This window comes from Nipponia nippon, unplaced genomic scaffold (assembly GCF_047370975.1).
Source record: "Nipponia nippon isolate SJK-2023a ecotype South Korea unplaced genomic scaffold, ASM4737097v1 scaffold_7, whole genome shotgun sequence".
In the NCBI taxonomy this organism is placed as follows: Eukaryota; Metazoa; Chordata; class Aves; order Pelecaniformes; family Threskiornithidae; genus Nipponia; species Nipponia nippon.
In genome coordinates, this window is record NW_028262391.1 from 49,185,725 (window position 1) to 49,209,622 (window position 23,898).

Genomic DNA, 23,898 nt, shown 5'->3' on the forward strand with positions numbered 1-23,898 from the left:
TTTCAGGAGCTGCTGGGTGTGTGAGCTTTATAACAGGGTCAGCAGGAACAGAGAGGGATCAAGACCTCAGGAAAAAAGCAGTTGCTTGGATGTACTTTGTGTATGGCTTGATGTAAATGAGGTAAAGACTGTGGATTTAATGGCAAAAAAAAGAAAAAAGAAAAAAGAAAAAAGAAAAAAGAAAAAAGAAAAAAGAAAAAAGAAAAAAGAAAAAAGAAAAAAGAAAAAAGAAAAAAAGCTTGAACCCATTATCCTTTTGCACTGGCATAAATCAGGAATGGCTTGGAAATCAGCAACCCAAATCTTCAGCTATTACCAATCTTCCTGGGGTTTAAATGAAGTCAAAAGAGCTCTGCCAGTTTACAGGAGCTGAGGATACGGCCTGATGGAATTACACAAGCATGAATATACTGTAAGCCAAAAGAGAATTAGACCCATTATTTTTAAAAAAGCAAAGCTTGATTAAGGATGTTCAGTATAGGTTTAGAAAAAAGAGCACTGTCACGCCTCACTAACTTCGCTGTTCTGTTGAAACATGATTACATATTACACTGCACTGGGATTTTCTAAAAAAACAATCAAGGAAGCGCGGTTTCAGGGAGTGGGGGGAATGGCACTTTTGTCAGTGCTAATTACAGGCGTTAATAGGAGCCCTAGCACAGCTAACTGTCTGGTACTCCGCGGAAGTTGGAAGCACAAGTGCACTTCACTTTATGGGTGCAGACATACAGAGATAATTTCACTTGCAGAATGGAGAGACAGGATCTGAGCTCGAGAGGAGATGTGCTGATCGCTCCCGACATGATCAGTCAGAGGTTCAAGAGCTGCAACAAATCGAGGGGGGAATTCAGAAAGCATTTCTTAAGATTTAAACATAATGAATGCGGATGCCTCCGAGGCATGGTTCCAATATTTGTGAAATACAGAGCAAGAGCTTTATTATTTTTAAATGTATTGTATAAAACACAAAGACTAAATTCTCAGCAGAGCTGCATCAGCAGATATTTAACAGTAAAACCCAATGTTGGCATTGCAAAGTGGGCATGTGTTGGGAAAAAAGCTGGGTCTGGCCCCATAAAAAGCCATGTTAAAAACTGTGGAAGATGGCAGCCTGTGGAGACTTGGGTCCGGACCTGACAGCAGCAACCACGACCACGTACATGCAGGGACTCTTACAGGAGAGTTGCTGGGATGGGCTGGGTCAGATAAATTCAGTGAAGGTTCACTGTTAGCGCTTTTGTCACTATCTGAGAGGAGGTACGAAACATGTCGCACACCAGCCCTTTACTTCAAAAGTCTTTGAGTTATTTTCTTAGTCATATCCCACATCAGAGTGCTTCACAGATCAACTTCACGCCATCCAAAGTACCGTTGTGTTATCAGAGACTGTGTTAAGCAGTTGAAGTTGATTCCTTTTTTTGTTTGTTTCTTTGGGTTTTTTTTTGTCTTTTTGTCTGAGTGAAAGTTTCCACATAAAATATTGGACAAATGAGACCAATGTAGAATTTGACCACTGACATTACCAGGACCTCTATTTCAATTCCCTTTTTTAGTAGTATAATGCAAACAGATCAAACAGTCTTTTAGATATGGTATTTTATGTTACTTACCACATCTCCTCTTATTCTTGTTTCTATCAAATCATCTTTAATGTTGAAAGATTCTCCTACAATGGAAAAGTTTATTAGAGGCCAATGCCTCATTGCACCCTTGCATCCACCTTCCCCTCCGCTGACGCAGTTCCTCCGGGTACTATGTGCTCTGTCTCTCTTCATCATTTCTAGATACAGAAAGCACAGTCAGAATATCACAGGTCCCCATCTCGGGGAAGTCAAGCACTGCAGCTGCCAGGGATTTCAGCTAACACCACAGAGCTCCTGAAAAGTCAAGTGTCTTCAGTAGGGGCAGATATCTTCTGCCATCCCTACTGCAATGCACCCATATTTTTTCCCTTTGTTCAGATTAACTGTCTCTGTCCCTCTGCACAACTTGCTTGCTAGAAAGCAAGCCAAGACTTAAAGGTGTTTATACTTGCCCTACTCTTTCAAAGGGGGAAAAAAAAAAAGGCTTAATATAGCCTGAGAAACAAAGGCAACAGCATGGGTAAGTAAGAAAGCACAGGTGTAATTTCTGGGCACAGTAAGAAGTCTTTTAAAAGCTCTTAAATGAGTAGTGTGTACATGTTTACCACTACTGCAGCTGACATATAACCACAGGAGCACTGCACTACAGGGATAAAATGAGAACTTGTGGAGGGCTATTGAACGCCGAGAATTTTCACAGTGAGGCAGAAAAAAATTATTTAGCGCTAAGGGGTTCTCTAATTTTGATACACTGGGAAAATAAAGCAGTGCCTTTGTCCAGGACTAATATTTGCTCCCCAATGGCCAAACCCATCTGCTGCCTCTCTCAGATGTGACCTGGGATACGAAGGCTAGCACTTGTCACTTGGGCAGTTCAAGAAAATATGCAGAGATATTCACCCAAGACTTACTAAAGGCCTTTTTTGATTCTATTTGTGTTGCTTTGCCTACCTAACTTCCGTTAATTGTCCCAGAGCTTACACTTTGGCATATATTTAAAAATGTAAACAGATTTTCAAGGCTAGCGTTGAGCCTCAGGGAGTCTCCAGTATTATAAACAACTGAGCTGGTGAAACACTTGAAACGTTTGCTGTGAGAGCAGGTGAAAACCCTCCTGAGATGCGAGCAGCTTCGGCCATGAGCGCAAGCCCAGGTTTCACTACGCTTGCTTATAACTTTCACTACTTTGCTTATAACTTTTCACTACTTTGCGGCCAAGCACATGGAGGACAAAGCCCCAGTCGCTCATCCAAGTGGTCCGTCCGACTAAAAGTTATGGACCCACCATGTGCATTTTGCACTGGGTTAGGACTTTTGCCCGACGCTTTGTAGGGCTTCATCCTGCAACCGCTGAGGCTGCTGCCTGCGGTCCTATTGATTTGAAAGGCCACAGCACAGTGCCTCACAGGATGATCCCATTTTTATGGCTGAAATTACACTATCTATAGCCATTAAGTACCTTTTTCTCCTCATTAAATTTTGATCATTTTCTCTGATAAAATATGGCTTTGGAAGATTGCTGTTCCAGGTTCCAGCTTTTGCCTTGCTCCTGAGGCTAAGGTTTTAAAGGTGCGATCCTGCAAATTACTCCCTGAGTAAGGATTTTTATGCAAATAGTCCTGTTAACTTTACACAAGAAAGAGTTTGCTGGATCACCGCCATTATCCGTAGGCTTACAATGGAAACACAACTGACCTTTAGCTGTAATGAGCACCGGTAAAAAAATAAGTGTGACAAAATTGCCTGGATCTTTGCAAGCTGATACAAGCTGTGCGGTGTGCTGGTAGGGGACAGGTCTCTGAACAGGCTGAAGGAGTTAAGTCATTTCACGGTGTTAGATAACAGCTAATTGACAGCAGATATAATGCATGTTGATAACCAAATGTAATTCGGCAGCTAAGAATGAAAGAGCCCAAATATCTGCTAAACCAAGCTGTATGGGAGTTATTATAGGAATGTTCCCACAGCTTTTGCAGCTGCAGCAAAAAAAAAAAAAAAAAAAAAAAAGAAAAAGCGATGCTGCGATGTAACACAAAAGAAAGAGGAATCAAAACAGATGGTGCAGTTGGTATGTAAGGCGCCAGCGCGATTGCACCTAGAATGTGGCATGTTGAATGCTGCGATCACCGTGCAATGTAAATATGCAGCAGGCTATGAGAAATGCAGCTGAGCACAAGCGTTATGACACTGTGCTTATGAGATTATAGGCAGGACGAACTACTTGGGTGAACTTGTGTATGAAAACAGGGCACAAAGATCTCTGGTATTTATATTAAATTCAGCTATCCGGAGGTGAAGGGCAGTGAGCCCAATGTCCTCTGGCAGGTGAGCAGGTTACCAGCACCGAAGGAAAAAGTGCAATCTATAGGTGGGTTGTCAGACCAATGGGTCTTAGCCCAAACCTTGTCGTCGCTTACCTCTTAGTGCTTTCCCTCCCCTTTTAGTCCAAAGAGGCTGTGAAAAAGGCTCAGCATAGCTCAGCCTATAGCACCAACCAAACGGCGTCCCTGACACCAGCTAGCCACAGCTCCCTCTCCTCTCAGGTAACCAAGCATTCGCATTATTAACGCAAACGCTTGCCATCGTTTTGCGGCTGAAAAAAAAAAACAGGTCGGGTGCATCACTGCCACTCCACACTTCCCTTTGCTTCATTTCCACTCCATTTCTCCTCCCCACTTGTGCCTGCCCGTGACCCTGCTCCATCATTCACCAAGTGCCTCTTCTTCATTTTTGTTGCACTGCTGTCGCTCTGCCTTCCCTTCATCTCCTCTTTGTCCTTTGCTACCCCAGTATACAAGTGGCTTTTTTTCTTCATTTCCTTGCTTTTACCTTTTCTCCCTGTCTTCTTTCTTTCCTTCCACTCTCTTACGGTATTTTTGATGCCTTCCTCTTGCCTCTCTTTTTATTGCCCAGCTGCATTGTCTGTTGTATTACTAGCCATTATCTCCAAATATATTTTGATATATTTTCCCCCTTTTTCCAGTCCAGCGTTTTGTTCCCTTTAAGGCAGCAGAAAGTACTAAAGGTTAGAGATGGAAACTGAAAAGCATTCCAGTAGTTTTCCATCAGCCTGTGTATAAAGCACTTCTTTTTCCACTTGATGAGAAAGCAGTAATCAGTTTCCCCCTGCATCAAGCTCTTTTACACAAAGAGGTTGCTGCAAAAAGAAACCAAATAGATTTCTAACTGGCCTCCCCCTTATCTCTGCCTCGGAGCCCAGTGAACCCGCAGCCTTTTCGTTTGCTGCAGCTGCTGATGCCATGTGAAGCAGACACAAGGTCGAGGGGGATGAGCAGCATCACGGCTCGTCAGTGTGGGTGCCTGACTGATCTTGGCAGGGCTTGTGGCTTGGGTACTGTGATTTATTTCCCACCTGGAAAACTTAAAGCCTTGGTGCAATAGCAGGGAAAGGAGACCTCTAACTTTGCAACACATGAAATGGTGGCAAAATGGAAGGTAAAGGAGGAAATTCTTCAGTACTAAAATTAAGCTTTGATCTTCAGACTAAACATCACCCCATGCCTTAGGTTCCCACCCTGTAACCATGGAAGTCCAAAAATGGCAATATGCGTACAGAGAATGGGTCCACTTTAAGGGAGTATGGACTGAAATGGAGTTTTCAATCTGTTAAATACAATGTGCTCCCCTCCTCAGTGTTGCCTTTACCAGAAGAAATCAGAGCACCATCTGGAGACCACTTGCTGCTCCTAATGTGCATGCTATCAGCTCCCTTACCCTTCTGCATCAGCATCCACAGACCCATCTGGGCCAAATTTCCCCCAGCAGAGCCCTTCCCTGCTCCATGGAGCCCCTGATTTGTGGGGTTGGGTCTGTCAGAACCCACCAGATTTGCTCCAGACCAGCGTGTCCCACAGCTGAGGGGCCAGGACCAGAGACTGCCCTGGTACGGGTCTTCCTAGCCCCTATAATGAATGGGTCAGAGCCCCAGGGCTGGCCAGCCGCATGTTTCTCCTTCACCACAAGCCATCCTGCGTGGTGAGGAGGTGCGTGGGCTGCAGCGGCCCCCAGCGAGCTGGGCACTGCATCAGTGCCGTAAGCATGTCTGCAAGTTCAGGAGGAGATGAAACAAAATGTAGTCCTGAAATTATGCTTAATAAGACGAAGGGAAAATGAGAGCATACAGCCAGAAGGTGAAAGCCCCATTATGAAAAATTTGGTTTCCTGTTTTTCTTTAAAATATAATTTCAGTCAAATGGATCTTATTTGCACAGTTGCATTTGTCATTCTGTCTCTTGTCTGCAACCACACAATCCTTTTATCTCTGATGAGGAAATATTGTAACTGCTTTTGCCTTGCTCTCTACCTTTGCTACAGTTCTCTGCTTTCTTCCCCATCACCAAAAAAAAAAAAAAAAAAAAAAAAAAGAGTCTCTCATCTAAGGCACAGTACCAGAGGTTTAATGTTGACAGTGTGCTTTGTCACTTTGGCTCTAGAAAAGGCTTACAAAAGCTTTATTAACAGGCTCATTAGCACGGCCTGATTTACTTCTGCAGACTTTACTCTTTTACTAGTTTCCAGGAGCATCAGCATCAGTTGCAGGGCTAATGAATTCACTCAGATTTGCATGCTAATGAAGCTCCCATGACTCTCTGTGCTCTCTACTTCAAATCGATCTTTGCTGTTGCTTGAGGAATATTAATAGAAATAAAAGTAAAGGGGAGCACCAGGCATTTCAGTTGGACTTGCTGTAATCCAAGGCTGCTGTGCAATTCATATTTCATACATTACACTGTTTCAGATCTTATTTCTTTCATGCCTTATTGACTCTAACTGTACAGGAGACATCACCTTTAGGAAATTCCTAGTATAACGGTTGGCCAGAGACTCAAGGGACTACTTACCTAAAATCGTACTTGAGCTCTCAATAAATAGGTCAGTTACCTAAAAGTGCTTCCATGCAGCAAGGCAGTTCCAGGTATTTTTCCCCAAACATATGAATTTCATTTCCCTTTGACAGAAACAGAAAATCTTTTGACTTTAGTTGCCTATGCTGCCTGTGCAGCACATCACACAAAAATGGGGTAAGGAAGCTCCCCTTACCTAGACCTTGAACTCAGCTGGGGCGAGGGACCCGATCCAGGGGGGCTCTCTGGCTCTGGACGGGAGCTGCGGCCATGCAGGGAGCAGAGACATCTCCAGGGACGTGACGACAGGCCACTCTGCTTGAAGCAGCCAGGGTGCCAGTACCAAGCTTATTCCTCAGCTTCTGGAAACCATTGGGAACCATCTTCCCTGAGCTATCGATTCATTGCACTGCAGCTACCAATACATAAATGAATACATTTTTATCAGCCTGGAGCATAACGATTGCCATTTCATAGGCTGAAAAGTCAGTTTGTGCCTTAATGCCTTTTCAACAGAGTCTGCTTTGTTTTGGGCTGTTGTGAGAAAAACAAAAGGAATTTGGAAGTGCAAGGAAGGATTCAGAGCCCCAAATCCTCTGCTCTGGTAGCTCTGTAGGCCACCTGCCCCATAGGATCAAAGTAACAGACCCAACCAAAACAAACAGATAAGTGATGTGCCTCTGTTAACTGGAGATGTTACTCTTTCAGCCCCTCTTTAATTTTAGCAATGATAATGCTGGTAGATGACTGAAGCCCTAGAAAGAAATCCCATTGTGCAATCTTGTTTTTACAAGAATATTTTTGGCTTCTGAAAGTGCACTTAACACATCCAAATTAATGGAAAAGAGGATTCTTCACTGAGCAGCCTCCCGTGCCTGCTCTTCTTAATTTGATACAATAGCAGAGCACACATTGAGATTAAAATGCTCTTTTGGATGCTCAATTGCAAGAAATCATTCAGCAAAAAACGGGGCACCATTTTCACGATCTCTCTTGCGAGTGAGGATAAATCAAACAGCTCCATTTTGCTTGCTGCAAAAATAACACAATCCCTACGTTTTGTTTTTTCTTTTTTTTTTTTTTTCCCAAACAGAAGTAAAGAAAATTAAATAAAATGAAAAGCAAGCTGTGGACTAATTATCCTTTTCTAAATGACTTCATATTGTAAAATAGCCTATTGAATGCATAATGAACATCATTACCACCAACTGCTTGCAAGTGGAGGAAAGCAGAGCGGTCATCCCGTCATTATCAGCACTTGTTTTGTGAGTGATGCAGAGTGCCAAGGTGAAACGGATGCTTCGTGCCCCGACCGCTGAAAAAGCAAGCCAAGCTGACAGCCTCAAACTTTTATTTACCTTCAGTAGCACCTCACCCTGCCTCCAACTCCAATTCCTCGCTCTCCTCTAATGAGCTTTGAGGGCCTCAGATGCTGGTTGCAGCATGGACATGTGTTTTGGGGATTGGCAGCTCTTCCACCAGCTTCCCAGCAGTTAGAAGGAAACAAAGGGCTGGGCTGTATCTTCTGCTGTGGGAGGTTTGAAGGGGAAATGTGTGTTAGGGCACTCACCAGGGTGGAGGTGAGGATTTCCACCCATGACCTGGTGAGCATTTTTTAGTATTTATAGCTGCTGTTCCCTGCAAAATGGAACGATTTCCTGGGAGAGGCTGGAGGAACCCAGCCTAAAGCCCCTTTCTCTTCCCAAGCCCCAAACCAGTCAGCTCCTACAGGCTGTGAGTGACGACCCCAACTTTCAGCAAGACCCTCCCTCTGCCCCGACCTTGCTGCAGACCTGGAGGCTGCTGCAGACAAAATTCCCATTTCCCTGCCCTTCCCTTCCCATCTTTCCAGCCAAACAGAAATGAATGCCAAGCATAAAGCACGTGGATTACACTTTCACAGAGAGGAAAATACTCAGAGAGATTAAAATACTCCTCCTAAGTTAGGAATGTTCCTAAATCATATGTGCTGGGTAGTTTCCCTGCTTTCAAGTGTTTGCAAGTCCTGGTTGCACTGCCCTCACAGGTGCTGTGCAGGAGAGGTGTATGGCCATGAGAGACGGGTGCTCTCGGTGTCTTCCTTCCAGTCTCAAACTTGATTTAGCAAATCTGTTTTATGCTCTAAGGCTAAGAGGTCATTTGTAACAGTTTGGCCTGGATCACCCCGAATGAAAACATCCAATCAAGCTCTAATTGTGACAAATTATATTAGTCTGTATTTGTGCAACTTGCATTGCAGCAACTTAATTCAGGCTGTGCTTAGGTCGTTGAAACCAGGCGAGGCTAAAGAGGTCCCTTCCACGCGCAGGGAGGTGCGCGTAGGAGACCTGAGCTTCCCCGCTGGCTCCATCCCGCTCCACCTCCCTGGCTCGATCGTGAGCATGCTCTCATCCCAAAGCGCTTATGTACTGTCATCTACACACTGCCTAGGGTTTTTGAGAAATTAAGCAGGTTAGTCCCACTCCATGTTCAACGCTGGCTGAACGTCCTGAGAAGCAAGAACGTCTGGCCTGTAATACAGAAAAATGTTAAAATGAGGTGCAAGAAAGAGGAGGGTGATGCGATTACCTGTCATTGCCCCACTATTCCCTGTCCCTATGAGGAAGGTTCACTGGACCTTCAAATGCTTCTCTCTAGCCCAAGATGTGACAGTGAAGCTAAAAAAAAAAAAAAAAAAAGAGGAAAGAAATCCTAAAATTAATTTTCCTACATGACATATTTTAAAGGGCACTGTCAATTGGCTTTATAATTACATTTCTAAATCACAGGAAGATTACACTGAAGGGTGAACTTTACAAAACCTGAATATTTTTATTTTTTTAAAATTGAAAACCTTTTTGGGGATTTAAATACAATCCTTCAGTGCTGTAACCCCATGTAACAGCAACAGCAAGGAAATGGCTAGAATATGCTATACTTGTTCCTGCTCATTTGTACCTCTGATTTCCCACTGAGGCCACTAAACCTGTTGGGATTCAGCAGCTCCTTCTCAGGGATGAGCAGCATGGTTAATCGCAAGTGCTCAGGTCTCCCCAAAATTATGACACTGCTCTCATTCCTCAGGATAGTGAGAAAAGGCTTGAAGCGTTAATGTTTGAGGCAAGAGGTTTATTTTGCTATCCGGCTTTTGAGCCTCCCAGATATCCCCACTTCATGCCTTCAGGCTTTTCTCTGCAATGAGGAAAGCTCGAAGTATCTTAACTGAGAGCTGAGCTTCTCACCTTATCAAATTGCTCCAGGTCTGAGAGAGAAACTGGGTGTCAGGAGACTCCGCAGAGGTGTATCCAGGTCTGCCTTTGGGGAAAAATTTGTTCTGGAAACACTGAAATGAGCCAAAGGGATGAGATCCTGCATGGGTGGGCACCTTCCTGGTGCCCCCGCACTGAGTTCCACTTTGTTTCTCATGCCTTGTGAAAATACAGCAAATCTTGGCTAAATTTGTGCCCTAGCTATTCAGGGGACACTCAAGAAAGGTATCTGGGCTAAACAGAGATGTAATTTAAAAGCACCCTGGCTAAACCACATTAAATTTTAACATCACTGCTTTGCATTGAAATCAGGCTGCTTTCACTTGAGCTCCCTTCGCTGCGAGATGAAATCCGGTTTAACTAGTTAACTTTTCCATGTGAGCAAACTCACTGCCTGGTCTTGACAAGGCAGAAAAATAAAAGCACTAAGCAGCTTGACTTTGTAGTGGTTGGGCTTGCCAAATGCACGTAGGAAATGATGGAGCTCCCCATGCTCATCCACTACAGGAATCTATATTAGGTTTTTCAAAGTCTTACAAACACAATAAGCTAATGCAGTCTCTCAGTGCAGGTAAGATTTATTTCTCTCTTTCTCTAATATATATGGACCCAGATTCTCTGCTTGTATAATCCACTGGCTTACGTGGATTTACACCGGATATTGGCGTTTGATCTATGACTGGTCTTGGTCTTTTGGCTCTAGTTTGAGTGAAAGAATAAAGTTCAGTGGACAATTAATAGAGAAAAACTAGTCTTACATGTATTGAAGACAACAAAATTGCAGTCTGATATCAAATAGTTGTCTAAATAAATAACCTTGAGAAAACCAATTACTTACTTTTGAGGAAGCTATTGGCAGAGGTGTGAGTATGCTCCTGCTGCATCAGACCCCAAACCCAATATTTATGTATAAAATGGATATCTGGTTACTGAAACAGCATAGCAATTCACTGATTGTAATTAAAAAAATAGCAATCAAAACTCAGCATAATCCTTGAGGTAATCAAAACCTGTATCAGTAGCAAGTGCTAGTAACGAGCCATGCCTTTGCTGGATGGCTACCAAAGGTAGCACAAAGCTCTGACTGTGGAAGACGGGAGGTGACAGTTCGATGACTGACAGGGTACCTTAGCCTAAAGGAGCATGAGGTAATAACCTGGAGAATTTGGGGAGAAAAAAAATGCAACCCTCCGCCTACAACAGAGCACCTCACATAAACTATGCAAATATATATGTGTTTACAGCACATTAAAGTTAACTTATAGGTAACATTGAAAATTTAGGTTTCATGGGTCTGAACAGACAAAGAGCATCAAATGATTTTGCTTCTAATGTGAGCACGTTGGTGATTTTAACAGCATTTGGTCTACTGAAACAAAATACAGCCTAGAATAATAAGCAGCAGTTCCAAGATTTATCTAAATATGTTTGGCAGTTCCCCCGCCCTTTGCCTCGCAATATGTACATACCCCAATTGAGACTATCCCCTGTAAATTACCACCCTCCGTGGGGTTCTAGTGTTAAATTATTTCAAATAAGCAAGGCCAAATGCTCTCAACTTAGCCAGAGATAATCAACTAATGTAAAGCAATTTCCAACAGTTATATTTTTCTGCTTCAGGCTCTTAAAAAAAAAAAACAACAAACCACACAGAAAATTGGGGTGGAAAGAAATAAGAAAAGTCATCTATTGCTTGCCAGTGCTGGACCAGCTATCATGTGTGTTCCTGAGTATTAAAGTTAGCAGTGCTGGATACCAAGCCCAAGCCATCCTCTGTAAGTCAACAGCAGCAAGATGGGGCTCAAAGCCCCCTGTGCTTGACATCGCTATGGAGACTATGTGGATGAGATCTTTCTCATTAGTCGGGCGATCCATCTCCTAGTATAAAGCTGCAGGAATTAGTTTCACTTCCAGGGCTTTTTAATTACGCTCAAATATAAGTGCACCAGTCAGACAAAGAAGTTGCATTAACTCTGAAATTTCAGATCATGACAGTCTCTCCTTAAGGCATTGTTTGCTGTTTGCATCAACTTTCAATTTACAGTAGCCATTTCTTGTAGCATAACACAACAAATTTCACTGTACATTCAGAAACTCAATGCAATAGAGATGAAATTTCATAATTTACATAATCATGTTCTGAGCTGAAAGTTCTGATTTTAGACATATCCCTGAAATAGAACGGGGTTTTCTTTTTCCTTGTGTTTTGTAAGATATGACCCATCATTTTTTAAATAATTGTGTAATTCTGCCTTGCTATTTCCAGTATGCCCCATTATCAGTCAAACTAATAGGCCTGGAGAATGAAACCCCCAAAAGAAATCCTCCAAATTAGTGAAATAAATACAGTTAATGATGATAATTAAGTCACTGGGGATAATTGAGAGATTATCCAATTACTATCTATAATTCTGTGGCTTGCAAATAAGATAAGAGTATGTAGAGCTAATCCATTCTAATAATAATAATAATTAAAAAAAATAGGGGAAAAAAGCACAAAAAGCCCCCAACCCAGGAATTATTAGATTTCTTCACGACTGGAAGTATTTTGCCAGTTTAATTGCCTAATTTGAGGGTTTTCTAGCCTGGAATGATTTTTTAGGCAGCTATTGCAACACTGGGCTCTTGAGGAGGTAGAGATATTCTGGGTCAGGATTGAATTCTCTGCCGCAGGTCCTGAGGAAACCCTGCTGTCCCCTGGACCCAGACTAAGATGGGTGCATATACTCGTAGCAAAGGTTTTAGAGTGACTACATGTGAACTACTTAAAAATAAGAAGAGATGGGTTCAATCTAGAGTTCCTGGATTCTGATAATAAATTTAGGGCAAGATTTGAACAGGCATACCAGGCAGAAGCATTACGCCAGCGGGCTCTGCTGTACAAAAAGACCCCCAAGTCCCTCCAAATCTCCCAGTGACACTTTTTTTGTGGTTGATTTTGCAGACATTCACTGTCATGTGGTCATGTTGTCACTGTGCTAAGGAGAGGTGGTTGACCTCCCGTGACCAGGTCAGGTGCTAATGAGAGGTTTTGGTCCCAAATATTTCTCAGTCTGAGACAGCCTGTGTCACGGTGGCTAGAGTTTTCTAATTTAGCAAGTGGATTAGGGACATGGGCCAAAACCCAGGAAGACACAACAGCGCATTGGGTAGGTTTATGTGTTCAGGGATAGGCACCATTTTTGGGGTGATTGCTACATTTTTGTTCTCACTTTTGTATACAAGTATTTGTAGGGCCCTGTTTGGCACAGGTGATTTAAGGAGATCTAAATATGGGCTCCAGCAAGTCAATTAAGGATGTGTTTAATTTTAACATGTGCATAGTTCCTTTGGATCTCATCCATGGAAATCAATGGCAAGGCTGCTGATGGTTTGATTGGCTTCGGATCAGAGCCAGCAATTTTGATTGTAGAGATCAAATGCTTAAAATTAAGCATATGACTAATGCTTCACTGGATTAGGGAATCAATTAATGGAAGTGGGGTGCTTGTTACAAGATTTCCATTAACTTTCATGCAGATTTTTTTTCCGAAACACAAACTGCATATTCATTGCCCTTGAATGTATCTAGGTAACTTGGGAAAAAGAGAAGGTTAATATAACCAGAATCTTCTAATTAAGCTATTGCAAGGAGTATGCGATTCTGTAGAGAAAACTAAATCCTTGCATTGAAAGACCTCATGCCAAGACCTTATACCAAAAAGGTAAGTACCAGAAAGCTGTTCCAACCCTATTTATACCAAAAGCTCTTCAAAGCAATCTGGGTTTGACAGAGCTGGAAGGCGATTGCTTCACAAGCAAATCAAAAGGATCAGAAATGATGTAGCAAAGTGCAATCCCTTCTCTGCACATCTTTTCTCATCTTTGAGTAGCTGCTGGAGAGGAAAGCATCCTTCAGCAGTTCAGCTCCTCCTTAACACAGGCCTTAACAGAGCATCTCTGTTCCCACCCCCGTTCAGTCCTACCAGCCCAGTATAACTTCATTGCAGGCTCAAGGCTCCCTGTGCACTCAGAAAAACAAGCCCTAAATCAGGTGCTGGCAGGGGTAAACATGTTCTGCCAAGGCCCAAAAGCTGCTGTAGGAAGGGATGGCTCCTAGGGAAGGTTTCAGCCTACCCAGCTAGCTCAGGCCTTGATGGGCCGCACTTTATAGCAGTATGTTTTTATTTCCTTGGCCACAAAGGGAGCCCTGGGCAGTCAGCTCAGCTCTGGAGAAATTCTACTCGTAATGGTCCCTAGACACCAGCCTGGAGCTGTGGATGGGGAGCTGCCTTTGGCCAACAAACCCGTGTGCGTGTCCGTACGCATGCAGGCGGCTGTAACGTCAGAGCAGCATATTAAGCCACAAAATGTTTCTGTAAATATTGTTTCACACTTGGGTAAGCAAAGCATGCTTTTATCTGAGAGGGAGCGCAGGGTGTAAATTACATTTTAATTGAGAAATTGCAAATGCCAGCTTTTGCTTTTTTTTGTTTTTATTTTGTTACTAAAAAGGCCTGATTGTTAGTGGGATAGCTCTGAGCGAAGCTCCCTCCAATGAGCCTACTCTCGTTTTTGCAGACTTTTCCTTCTTCCTTCTGGCTTTGTCCGCCTGGATTCTCCTTCTCCTTCCTAATAAAGATGTCTCCAGGCCCGCGAGCATTCCTGAGCCTTGGTCGCTCGCAGCTTGGAAATCTTCCCCTGCAACATTTGCCAGCTGAGAGCGGGTGGTCTGGCTTTCCCTTTGCCCTGGTGCCCCTTCCCTTCTTGCCATTAGGTAGGTGCAAGCGAGGCTGACAGTCTGATGAGACCCAACCTTGTCTCCCGGGGGTGGAAATCAGAAAAAAAATCTCTGTTGAGAGCCTCAGCATAAAGTGTTTTTTTGCTGTGCACTCTGTGAGCATGATTTCCCCCTCCCCAGAGCAGCTGGTGGCGTTGCATCCATCGAGGGGCTCAGGAGCATTTCTCAGGTTCGACACATGACCGCTGCCATCCATTTGGGCCATGGTGTGGTGCAGATGTTCTTTCTCCCCCACTCTAAAATACCGTTCCTGGAAAGTTGTAGTTGCAGCTGGGAGCACAAGGAACTTCTTAAGACTTTGTGCATCTTCGCAGGTCTTTGCATTGCCCTCATTTCTTACATGTCACTGTTGTACCCCAAAGGACCACCATTCATCTAAGACTTGGCAGGAGCGTGAGATCCTGTAGGATCTCTCTTTTTGCTGCTGATGGAAAAAAAACAATAGTTTGTATCCCAAGCAGAAAGCATCCTGATTTCTGGAGTCTCGGACGTCCTTGCTTGCTGGGAAGCTTCCCTTTAGGAAGGGGAGCGGAGCACAACCTCATTCCTCAGGGCAGTCGATGAGCCTCAAGCATAGGAGTTGGATGTGGCCAGACAGGAGGTGAGAGCAGGAAAGGGAGAGGAGGATGGAGCCAGCTGTACTAAATCACTGCTTCTCGTGGGCAGCTTTTGCTGGCAGGGCTCCGAAAGAGCCCAGGCTGGAGGCGCAGCGCTGCGCCCCCCCACTGGGAGATGCAATGGGAGCATGAAGCACTTCCAGCTGGGAGCTCAAAACCGCAATTGCAAATTGCACCCTCGGTGCTCAGGGGGGTGAGTCAAGCCCATTAGCCAGCTAATCCTCACAACAGGCTTTTGTGAGGCTACTATTTTGTTCTGGGGAAATGTATGATCTACTGATTACACAGTATCCCAACATGCCAAATATATGCTTGAAACCAGTAAACAATAAATATTTAATTAGCCGGTCATTTTGACAATAACAACAGGCAACAATTAAACTGGCTTTTCATTTCCCGTTCATTTAGTTGTCAGTCTTGTATAGTTACAGTTAAAAGTCAGCTCCTGCCTTGACCACAACCTTTATTAAGATTGTGAAGAGAATATTTAGGTTTGATCTGAGCTTTTGATCTACATCTCTGATTTCTCCTGCTGTTGCGCAGATTGTGGGCATGACTCAAATAACCATTAATATAATGTGGGTTGAATTTGAAACTTAGAAGCTTATTCTTTTTAGTCTAACAGCACCAAGCAAGATTTCAGAGAGCTGTCACGCTTGGCAATACAGTTATGATTCAGCCTGAAACTGCTGGATCTGCTCCATTCCCATCAGGGCTTTGCTCACCTCACCTCACCTGTCCTTGTACGCTCTCCTTTTCCACACTGAGCCCTTCTTCCATCCTCACTGCTCTGTGTGTTCCTCTTCACTCCTCCACTCCTGTTTGTCCACAGCCCTTCTGCTGAATGCCAAAGATGCTTGCCAGAGGGGTGTCAAATTTCTAAATAGAAAAGGGAAGAAAGCCATTTTCAAGCACCAAATTGAATTTCCATGCCACCTATGTTTGCATCTACAGCCTCCATACCCCAATTCATCTCTCCATTCTTTGTCTTTGCGTGGATCACCAAACTTTGCAGGTGGACTGCTTTCTTGGCAGGTTTACTGGAGAAGCCTAGGGCTGGAAACCAAACTATTCTTACGTATCAAACCTACCTCCTCCCATGTTAAACACCTAGCTCCAGAGCAGACGCTTAGTGGTGTGGGAGCAGGATTAGGTGGGACCTTCTCCCACTGCAGATGAAGCCCCTCCTGCCACTGAAAATGATGCATCTACTCTTACAAGTTCAGCAGGGCTTCTTTTACATGGCTGTCAGCTGGGGCGCGCAGGTATGATAAGGAAAAGAATGGGGATTCCGGCTGGTTGAATTCAGAGCACCAGACTGTAAATGAGGAGACTTGGTTGTAATCACAGTTCTCCTGCTGAATGGCTGTCTGACTGCAGACAAATTGTTTCGCATCTGTTTCCCTTTCTGTCCTTTTCTGTGTTGTCTATGTGACTGCGAGATCTTTACAGCACATTAACATCTCCCTCATGTACCCAAATGGCATTTAACACTGTGCAGCCATGACACTGTTTGAGACATGTAAGCACTGATGTCATGGATGGCATATACACTAGACACTTGTAAATATTGCCCCTTTTTTCATATTTTCGTTTCACTACCACAATGCCACATCCTTCCGAAAGTCTTTATATAATGTCAAACTTTTAATTCAACAGTTTTACCAAGTCGTTTTAGATTACAGTGAATGTCAGAGTTGGTTCCGATTTGATTTTGCCTTTGATGAGAAATGAAAATGGAGCCCTGAGTCCCCCCATACAATAAAGGTAACGTCCTGCAAAATAAATGGATTTAATTGTAGAAGTCAGCTTTGAATCAAGTCTGCTGTGTTTAGACCTACTAATCAGAAAGCATTTACAGAGTCACGAGGAGCTGATAAAACGTGTACACAGTTTTAAATATCCCATTGTAATGCATTGTAAACCTTAATTTAAAACAAGACAGCTTAAAAGCTTTATGGATTTGATTGATGATATACCCTGTATATTGATGGCTGAACCCAGCATACTGTTATTTCTGCTTTGTCTTGCTAACAACAAAGTTCAGAATGATAATATATTTTATAAAAAGCTTTACTATTACACTGCTGAAAAAGTGACATTAAATAATGATAATAGGCCTGAGCCACAACTTCACATAGAAACAGTTCTGGAGACGACAAATTTACATCCCACAGGCACAGAGGCTGCTGGCAGCACAGGGATAATACTCCAGCTCTCCAAAATATTAGCATGAGAACATCCCACAAAGCAAAGGATGAAAGAAGGGCAAATTTTGGAAGCTGAGCGATTTAAACCCTCCTGCTCCAGCAGTGCTGGCGGGGAGCTCGGCAGTCCGTGGCTCTCCAGCCAGGCTGGCAGAAGTTACATCCCAAGAGACCGAACAGCCCACAGGGCACCTCCGAAAACCCTGCTAGAAATGCTGAGCCTTCTGCCTGTGAAGAATTCCAGTTCTACAGGGGGAAGAGCAAACCCAGCAGTTTGCTTTAATAACACAGCATTAGTACTTCATTTTCCTACGCTGATCCCGGCTTTGTACCATGGATATGACAGAGCCAACACCCAGCAGAGCAGAGCAGCAGCTTATCCACAGGAGCTGCACAAGATGCTGCATTGCCCATCCATGCGGAGGGAGCAGGAGCCTGATAAAGCACCTTTGGAGCCTTTTTTTCCTTCTTCTCTCAGAGTGATACCCATGACATCAGACAAGTGTGATTTGGCTGAACTTGGAGTTGATGACAGCAGTGCCTGCGTGGGGAGGAGGAGCTGCACTTTGCCACCATGGTGCATTAATTCCTGCATACCTGAAGGCACCTAAACTGCTTTGAGATCACCTGAAGAAAGGCTATCTAAAATAGGAAATCTTTAGTTTCTAGCAACAAACTCTGGCCGACTCCCACAAATATATGAAATATGCACAAAGAAGAGCAGGGAACTGGCAGCTTTGAAAGGCAACAGCTTTCCCAGCTCTAAGGGATGGGCTCACGGGTCTCACTCCAGCAGTGGTGAAGACCAGGTGGGACAGTCATCTTCACACATCTGAGCGGGATCACATTTGTGTTGCTGCATGATTCAGGGTGCACAAACCCTCACGCCACTGATATGTCAAATGCAGCCTCATCGTACAGATCACCAATGAAAAATTTAAAAGTCGTACTGATGGGCAGCCGCTCCTGTGCAAAACAAAGTGGCAGCAAAGCACATTCAATTAGAAATAATTAGGGCAGGAGAAAAAAATCCACCCTGAGAAATAACCAGGTTAAACAAGAAATTGCAATGGAGCATTGGCAGCAAAAAGCATTTCACATTTAAAAAACTGGATGATTTATTCAAGCAGAGCTGAATAGTGAATTGCAAATTTGGAAATGACACAGGTTTACAGTTCGTATAAATTAATATTATGATTCCACAAGGCAATATAGTTCAAAAGTCGACAATGATTCTTGAAATACTGTTCAAAGACTTAAATTAAACAAAAAAAGCATCTACAGTCAAAAAGACTTGTTTTAAGCTTTACGTGAAATACTGTCCAACAATAAAATATCGTGTGCAGCCTCCTGAACAGCCAAGAATTTTAAATTCTCTCTTCAGTCTTCCATTTACAGTGGATCAAATCTATGCCTATTATGTTATCACCAGAAAATACAATATCTAGCAAAACATACATTATGTCAATAGCAGCTCAAATTCTTAGGCAGCCTCAAAAGTGGGACTTTCCAAATCTACCGCTTGAGTTTGTAAGTTAAGAAATTAATTGGCTGTCTTTAAAGACCATATAATTAATATTTACATGTCTTTACATTTAAAATGTAAGCAAGCATTTATGTTCAAATTTACCTTACAAAACCCATAATTATAATACTTGCACGTGTGAAGGGAGTAGTTGATAGTTTCACTGCCTGGCACAATTTTAGAAGTCAGATTTTATGATCTCATGAACTTCCACGTCTTAGTGCAGATTCCCTGCTTGAAATGAAGTCAAAAGTATTCAGCACTGTAAAATTATGCAGTTTTACGTATGCTACTAGGGTGTATGGTGTATTTTGTGGAACTTATAACAAGATTGAGAGTTGAAAGGAATCTACATTTCCTATTTCATATGCACACAGATACAAAGAAATGCAGATTTTTTTCGATAGATATACACATATATACGCATGCATAAACAGCTGGAAGACTACCAATACCAAAAATGTATTTGCGTGCAATGATGTAGAATGCTTCCATTGCATGGAAACAGGGCTGATGGAGACCTCGCTGTTCCCCGGAAAACAGAAGATTTGGGCTTCAGACAGAGGGGAGTTAAAACCTTACCTCTTTCATACAGGAGAGGTGCTGTATTATAGAAAAGCATGTAGAAATGCAGTGAAGGGAAGCAATAACCGGTGCTGGTGTTCATTTGGACACAAAAGTGGAGGCTCTGAGAACATTTATGGGGTTGAGTCTCAGCAGCGAAATGCCAAGTTTCTGGCTCCCGATGTGGGTTTGATGTTGGAAAAGTACTGACTATTGCCAGCACCTTTAAGGTTGAAAATTACCCCCCTGGGCTTCTTGTAGGGTCTTCAAGATCGAAAGTGTGGATTGAAGCAGCTAAGACCTACTTTAGGCACCAAAGTAATTTTATGCCTGGAGAACACATTTCAGAAGTGTGGTTATTATCATTACTGTGCTAAAAATGTGCTAGGCAGTTCATGGAACAGAAGACATGCCTCCTGTCCTGACAAGCTTGCAATCAAAGGTGCCAATCTTGCAATTTTGTGTACGCAGGCAGACCACGATGGGAATACAGCAGTGCTGTCAGAGGGTGCAGTGGGCTGTGAGACCCCAGAAAAATGTAAAATCCAAGTGTGGGGAGAAAACCATAGGGATGGGAAAGGCACAGCAGGAGCCTCGTATGGAAATAAGCTCCCTTCAGACCCTGCTCCAAGTCAGAAAAAATGATCATAATAGTCTCTTCTTGTATTAAAATTTATGAATTTGGAAGAGAGGAAAGGTGAGGGAGATAAGAATTTACGATTCAGGGTTTTGATTTTACACATGCATGCAGGCTCCAGGAAAGCTGTATTGCTGCTTTTTAACTCTTCCTCAAATGGACACTAAATATTTTAGTCCCAGTAGTTCATCATTATTTTCCATCTTAAGAGAAATGCTATTACCACCTTTTGCATAAATGTTCCTTACTGAGCCATGCAATTTGGGGAAGATTTTTCTTTTTTTCTTCCTCCTCTCTGGGGTTCTTTCATTTATGAATCCTGACAGTTTTGGGTTTTGCTCCATTCACCCAAGTGTCCCTTCAGTTCATGCGCATCTGTTGTCCCAGGACACACTGCATTTAGAAAACTGATCATTAGCAAGTGTTTTGTCCTCCCCTTCCTTATGGAGAATGGAAAGTCATTTTTCAGGTAGCAGCTGACAGATCTGTAGGCACCTCCGGATCACTCCATTTTGCTAGATTCAATGAACCACTTGACAAAAGTTAATTAGAGTATTGCTGTCTGGGATGGGAAGGCCCACTGAGAGATGGTGGAAGCATCCCGTTTCTCACAGCAGTTCAGCCAGAAAGCTACCCACCATGACTTTTATTATTAATACACGCACCATACAATAATTACACCTTTTACAAGCAGCATGGATTTGAATCCCATGTTGTTAAGCCTCCTGCATTGCTCTGAAAGCAAGTTGCAGGGTGCTCCAAATGCTCAGCCAGGAGGTGGCATATACATAAAATTACTACCAGTGTCAATAATAATGCCAGCAATAAATAGAGATGTGAGCCCACCGCAAAAACTCCCACATGCTGGGACAACCTAGTGTGCTGCTACATGCACGGCTTCATAACACATCATTTGCTTAATTTGGTAAGTGAAGAGGACTGTGAGAAGAAGTAGGACTGGTTCCTCATCTCAAACATTTTGTGGATTTTCTGATATTTACTCCTTTCCTACCCACTGTTCAAATTGGCCTGTAAGCCAATTCATCAGAAGAACAGGAAAATAAACTTCAGCCTAAAAATCTTGATAAGATCGGTATATAAACAATTCAGAACTGCCCAAATAAATAAAACAGTAATTGTGGTGTATGTTGGGGGGTCATTTTCCCTGGGGAGCTGCTTTCAGGTAATGGGAGACAGCTCCATCTCCCAGGCTGGCCCAGCGTGTTGTTAAACAAAACAAAAGCAATCCTGACACCAAGTTCCTGGCAAACAACTCATACAGATGCATCTTATTAAGTGTGCTTGGTACTTCACTTAGATGAGGAACCGCAGGCTGGATTACAGTGTCTCCTGATGACAGGTTAGTTTTTATGAATATTGCTGCTCTGACTTTACTAAAGCCAGGTTTCTGCCCTGACCTTTAACAGATGGTCACTAGACAACTTGATTTTTCCCATGCTGCAGAAACCCATTTGCAGCTCCCACGTGCTACCAAAGGCTAGATCAAGATCCTTGGTGCAAATGATCTTCACCCTTATTCTGCCCTGGCTCCAGCTCTCTGCTTCTAGACTATGCAAGAGGCACAGCATGTTGCCTGCTGTACTTTTAAACAGTGCTAAGGAAGCCTGTCTTGTTATTGTCTTGCAGAGGTAAAATCTGGGCCCTTCACTGAGCCCTTTCTTTCAGAGGAACTGTATTTAGCTGCTCAAGCCAGCAATCTGCTTAGCTGTAGAGTTCAACAGGAACAGATATGGGGCCTCAGTCCAGAGGAGAATATTTTGCAGAGGCAGCTAAAATTAGGATCTGGCCCTGGGAGTGCGTTTGCAGACATCTGGATATGATGCGCAGCAGCAGTGCTTCTGTGGATCAGCAGCATAGTTGCAATAAATAATTCAAGAAACAGCAAATGATGCTAAAAGTGAACCCTCCAGCTTTGCAAAACAGCTGATCATGCTCTCGCCTGCAGTGGGGATGCCTGCCAGGGTGGGCAGCAGGTGCCAGGGAGTGCAGTGGGTCCCCATGGGACTGAGAGTGATCAAATGGGGCTGCAAACAGACAGCCAGTCCCTCTGACAGCCTAGCTCTAGCCCATAAATATGATGTGACTGCACTCTTTGAGTCCCAGATGAGCTCTCCAACTCCCTTTAAACCCACAATTTTCCCCAAACTGAGGAACATCTAGAAATCCAGAGTTGCTCCTGCACCACCTCTACTTCCAGCCCCTTCCTGATAAGGCCCCTGATATGTGGTCCCTGAAATACCACCCATCATAACTCCCAGCAGTGCACCAGGCCAGTGAAGATGAGCTGTGAGATCAGAAGATGTTAAACATAATTTAGCAGGATGGAAGGATGTTGCTGCCCTTCCATTTGCTTTTCGGATTCCTCCCACCCAGTTCTGGCTCTGCTTCACTGATGCTTCATGGCAAACAGCGCCTTGCAGGTGCATATAACCAGCTCTCATCTGCCTTCTCACATTTTACACAATTAGGCATTTGCTATTATGCAATATTATGTGAAAATACAACACTATTACGTAAACCAGCAGTGCAGGTGCTACACTGGCTGTCAGCAGGTTTCGAGTTTTGCCACTACAGAGTCGTGTGACCTTGGCGAATCACCTCACCTTTCCCTTTATGCTACACCTGCCTTATTTATAGAATTCTTTAGGGCATGAACTGCCCATGACCGGTGTCTGCGGTATGGAGCACCCGATCTCAGGAGGGGCTGTTAGGTCTGACGGTGACACAAGTGACAACAGTGGTAACTTCACTGGGGAGAGGGTCGGAAAGAGTAAGGTGGCTTCACGGCTTGAAATAGCTGCCTTCTAGATTCCAGGATGAAGCCAGATAGAAATTTTCCCTTGTGCCCAATTAATCTTTTCTCAGGCAATCAAGACCTTGGCCAGGAAAATATGCAATAACTCACAGATACAAGGTATAAATACAGAGGGAGTGGGGAGGAGAATTTCTCTCTGTACAGGTGACACTCTGCTATACATCACAAAACCCAACACTTCAGCATCGGCAGCCTCTGATCTAGCAGAGGAACTCGTCTTCGTTATAGAATAAGTCTGAACACAAGGCTGTGAGGAAGAGACTCCTTCCTCTGGGAATGCAAGACCTTCAGTCATCTAAGTAGAGCAGCAAGAGCAAAGCATGCATTTTTACCAAGGTGTGAGCTGAATCTACCACCCCAAACTCTGGCCTTTTTGAATGATTAACAGATTAGCATAAAGTCACTTGTCCCACTGATGCATTACCATCTTAGTTTCATAAAAGTCTGTAATTGTGGTTCATTCCTTGGAGCTCTCAAAGTTCTGACTCACATTTGAATTACAGTTTTGCAAAGACTCCTGATACATATCATGGGCAAAATGAAATCTGTCTCCTTCCTCCCCCGCCTCACAACCTAGATGATTAAAAATCTATATACAAAACGTGGCAGGTGAAGCACATTTGCAGAGAAGTGTAATTATATCCAGAATAATGAACATATGCAAAAGATTCCTTCTTGATCCAGTGCCTACCTTTTGTGAATCTCTGAGTCATGCTCACCTCACTTTCTTCATAGCGTATTTTTTTTTTAATTATTACTATTGCTGTTAGGCAAGATAACTGTGGAAAGAAGGTTAGGTTTTACTTTGCATCCCCTGTTATCATCAGCGATGTCATCAGCTAATCTGCTCTTGGCCGTGACCTACTTCAAGAATTGGAAGAAATGCTAGGTATTCTCAGATCTCGAGTTGAATTTGTTACCATTTGCTCTTGGAAAAATCATATTTGCCTTGTACAAGGATATAACTCCTTCCACAAACCACTGAGAGACACTAGAAATGGGAGCTCAGAGTTTATAGAATTCCTTCTTCATGCCT